This window comes from Bos indicus, chromosome 14 (assembly GCF_029378745.1).
Source record: "Bos indicus isolate NIAB-ARS_2022 breed Sahiwal x Tharparkar chromosome 14, NIAB-ARS_B.indTharparkar_mat_pri_1.0, whole genome shotgun sequence".
NCBI classification, from domain to species: Eukaryota; Metazoa; Chordata; class Mammalia; order Artiodactyla; family Bovidae; genus Bos; species Bos indicus.
In genome coordinates, this window is record NC_091773.1 from 43831684 (window position 1) to 43836414 (window position 4731).

At 43.5% G+C, this 4731-nt stretch overlaps 1 pseudogene; it reads left to right on the forward strand.

The window, feature by feature from the left end:
- The first annotated feature begins 1033 nt into the window (after positions 1 to 1033).
- On the forward strand, positions 1034 to 1732 carry LOC109568236 (SOSS complex subunit B1-like; annotated as a pseudogene).
- The last annotated feature ends 2999 nt before the right edge of the window (positions 1733 to 4731 follow it).

The window sequence follows — 4731 nt, forward strand, 5'->3', positions numbered from 1 at the left end:
CTGGGTCAGGAAGATCCCCTGGAGGAAGAAATGGCAATCCACTCCAGGATTCTTGCCTGGGAAACCCCAAGGACAGTGAAGCTTGGCAGGCTACAGTCCATGGGGTCGCAAAGACTCAGATACTACTTAGCCACTGAACAACAACATAGATCAGTGCAGCTATGAGAAGGGGTTGAAAATGGCAAAAAAGTCAACAAAAATCTTGCTAAAGGAGAGGGCATAATCCACCTGCATTCACTTTGATGAAAAGAATTTGTACAACATGAAACTGCGGCAAGTTTATGTCAAGTTTTAAAACTACAGCTTCAAACAGATAACTAATGAGAACCTCCTGTATAGCTGAGGAAGCTCTGTTCAGCACTCTCTGGTGCCCTAAATGGGAAGAAAATCCCAAAAGAGGGAATATATGTGCATGTATAGTTGATTTACTTTGCTGTACAGCAGAAACTAACACAATATTTTAAAGCAATTCCCTGGTAGCTCACACCATAAAGCGTCTGCCTACAATGTGGGAGGCCTGGGTTCAATCCCTGGGTCAGGAATATCTCCTGGAGAAGGAAATGGCAATCCACTCCAGTATTCTTGCTTGGAAAATCCCATGGATGGAGGAGCCTGGTAGGCTATAGTCTATGGGGTCGCAAATAGTGGGACACGACTGAGCAACTTCACTTTCATACTCCAATAGAAATGAATTTAAAAAATTAAAAATATACCACCAAGTGTTAAAACTTAACCATATATATAATGAATATAAGATATCTTAACAGTAATTCATATTTTTTATATTCTATTGCAATCATTCATTTTTCTAAGACTAACATAATTTTCTTACTTGATCTCTAGAGTATAATGCAAACCATGTCAAGAGTCCCAAATACTTATGACTTAAATTGCAAAGTGTAGGAATAGTCAAGACTACAAGCTCCCCAACCAAACCATGCTCACTTTAATAAAAAGCTTTTTGGCCTGCAAAGGGCTCAGTGGCATGCAGTGTCCAGCAGTCTTGCTGGTGTGATGCTGAGGCTTGAGCAGTATGATGATGGAGACCTTTGTGAAGTATGTCAAGCCCGGGCTCAAGAACTTGAACCTCATTTCATTGTGCTGGAGACAGTCTGAGTGACCAAGACAAAGAATGGGGACGAGGTGTGGGCCTGCGAAGTGGCAGACAAAACTGGCGGCATCAATATCTCTGTCTGGGACAATAAGGCCAACCTGATCCAGCCTGGCTACACTATCCAGCTCACTAAAAGTTATTCGGTGTTCAAAGGTTGTGTGCCATTGTGCACTGGCCATGGGTGTGATCTTCAGAAGATTGGAGAATTCCGTATGGTTTATTCTGAGGTTCCTAAATTCAGTGAGCCAAACCCAGAATACAGTGCCCAGCAGGCACCCAACAAGATGGTTCAGAACAGCAGTCTTAAGGCTCCCTGGACTCCCTGCCACTTCTCCAGCCTCTAAGAGCCAGAACGCATTGGACTGAGCACCCCACCAGGTCCTGGTGGTGGCCTGCACCCCCTCACACTTCCTCTGACTCCACTCCCCCAGCACTTGAATTATCTGAAGTCAGCCCAACCACAGCTACTGCCCTCCTGGCCCCTCCAGCAACCATGTCAGTAAAGGCAAAAAAAAAAAAAAAAACAAACAAACAAAAAAAACAACCCAGAGGAGCAGCAAAAGAAAGCAAAAGACCTTTTTCCTCCCTGCCACCAGCCATAACCCAAGTGTTTGCTAGAGAACACAGCTTTCTACTGGGCTGCAGGCTCTGTGGGGCCAGGAGGTATAGGAGTCACTAAAGTTCACTGTGCGGGAGTGGTGAGCAGTAGCCTAATCCACCCTCAGCCCGTACTCCCCTCCTTGTTCAGCTGAAGCTGCCTGTCTCCTGGGAGTCAGGGTGCTCTGCCTCCCTTCCTTCCGCTTTAGAAACAATGGTTACAGTCTGTTTCTTATGTGTGATGTAGAAGTGTAATTGAATCCCTCCTTCCTAATAAATGTTACCACTCTGTTGAAAACATAAAAATAAAAAGCTCTTTGGAATGTATTCCAACCCTTTCCTACTCTCTTTACTTCCTGATTACCTGCTGTCCCCTCCTATTCTCACTGGTGACCTTGTCTGCAACCTCATGAAGAAACTAGAGGGAGCCAGCTGGACCACTGCCAACTTCCCGTCTCCGAATCTCCATGGCGACACTGCCTTCCCCTTCTCCCTGGACCTCTCCTCTGAGTCTGAAGCATCCTACTCCCTGTTGGAATTTCTCACTCTCTCTGCCGTCTGTTCTCCTTGTGGCTCTAACCTCGCCTTCACTGCAGTTTTTTCTCGTCAGCATTAAACATTTTCACTCCTCACGCTGTCCACAGTTCCCACGTGGCACTGCTTTGACTCTCTATCCTTTGCACCAAACGTGTTCCAACAGTCTCTTCCTAGTGTCCTATTTTGTCCTCTTCTTCACTCCTAACCTCCCAAGTTAGTTTCCAAATTCCCTTTTCCTCCAAGAATGCTATTTTTCTTCCAAAGTTTAATCCACAGGAATTTGTATATACTATTATACAAATAGTATAATAAAGAATAAATACATAGAAGTTTGCTATAGTGCCAAATAAATTGTAATGCCACATAGATCGTCCATATGCCCCCATTTCTGCTTATGTGACTTTTTTTTTTTTTGCAGGTGAATAGGTTTCTTGTAGTCATAGCAGCCACACTAACTTTTTGATCCACTAAAGGTGCAGGTCAGGAAGCAACAGTTAGAACTGGACATGGAACAACAGACTGGTTCCAAATAGGAAAAGGAGTACGTCAAGGCTGTATATTGTCACCCTGCTTATTTAACTTCTATGCAGAGTACATCATGAGAAACGCTGGACTGGAAGAAACACAAGCTGGAATCAAGATTGCCGGGAGAAATATCAATAACCTCAGATATGCAGATGACACCACCCTTATGGCAGAAAGTGAAGAGAAACTAAAAGGCCTCTTGATGAAAGTGAAAGAGGAGAGTGAAAAGGTTGGCTTAAAGCTCAATATTCAGAAAACTAAGATCATGGCATCTGGTCCCATCACTTAATGGGAAATAGATGGGGAACAGCGGAAACAGTGTCAGACTTTATTTTTTTGGGCTCCAAAATCACTGCAGATGGTGACTGCAGCCAGGAAATTAAAAGGCGCTTACTCCTTGGAAGGAAAGTTATGACTAACCTAGATAGCATATTGAAAAGCAGAGACATTACTTTGCCAACAAAGGTCCATCTAGTCAAGGCTATGGTTTTTCCAGTAGTCATGTATGGATGAGAGTGTTGGACTGTGAAGAAGGCTGAGTGCTGAAGAATTGATGCTTTTGAACTGTGGTATTGGAGAAGACTCCTGAGAGTCCCTTGGACTACAAGGAGATCCAACCAGTCCATTCTGAAGGAGCTCAGCCCTGGGATTTCTTTGGAAGGAATGATGCTAAAGCTGAAACTCCAGTACTTTGGCCACCTCATGCAAAGAGTTGACTCATTGGAAAAGACTCTGATGTTGGGAGGGATTAGGGGCAAGAGGAGAAGGGGACGACAGAGGATGAGATGGCTGGATGGCATCACCGACTAGATGCGTGAGTCTGAGTGAACTCTGGGAGTTGGTGATGGACAGGGAGGCCTGGCATGCTGAAATTAATGGGGTCGCAAAGAGTTGGACACGACTGAGTGACTGAACTGAACTGAACTTAAAAGTATAAAACATGGCCTGCTACCAAAACAACTGGTCTACCCAAGAGAATGTTGCCTTCACTTATCTGAGAACATTCTTCTGAAGATTAGCAAAGACTTCTATTCCACTAAATCCACTGTAATCTTAAATATAGATTTGAATTTCAACTTCCTAGTAGTGTTTGATGCAGCTGATAACTCCTTGGTGACAACTTCTCTTTCCCTGGTTTTGTGATGGTATATCCTGCTGTCTACCTTGGTTGTTCCTTCTGTTTGCCTGTTGACTATTTCTCCTCTACTGTTCATTCTACCTCGAAGTTCCTAAGGGCTCCTTGCTGAGTTTCTCAGCTCTTGTCACTCTATCAACTCTCCTTAGAGAGTCTCACTTACTCTTGAGACTCCCATTATCATTGTCATGCTGGTGATTATCAAATTCATTTCTCCAGCAAAATATCTTCCCCAGAACATCATATCTGCCTTTCTAGTGTTCAGCTAGGTATGCCACAGAATGTTTCATAATAGGCATGTAAATCTCAATGTTTTCTAAAACAGAACTCACCTTCCTACTCCCAAATTTTTATCTTCTCAAGTGTTCTCTAACTTAGTAAAGGCCATCACCATCCACTCAGTTGATTTAGCCAGTAACTTAGGAGTCATCATTGATCTATAATTATGTCTTCCTCACCATGCCTCCTTCTCCCCATTAATTAATCACCAATTCTTTTCTATGCTATCTCTTACACACTTCTCTAATCCATTTACTTTTCTAAATTGTCACTGTCATCACACCAAGTCCGAGGTATCATCATCTTTCAACTGGATTCTGTGACAGTCTCTTACCCTCCCATAAAGCACATCTGATTGTGTCTCTCTCCTTACACTCTTCAATGGTTTCCCACTGATTTGAAGATGAAGGCTTCCCAGGCTCTGTGTGATTTTCCTTCTGCCTCATTGTGAAGGATTGCTGTGTGTCGTTCTTTTCCTCACTCTTTTCCATTTCAGAAACTGGCCTCTTGGTTCTTTGTGATGAGAGGTCACCCTTCTTCTTAC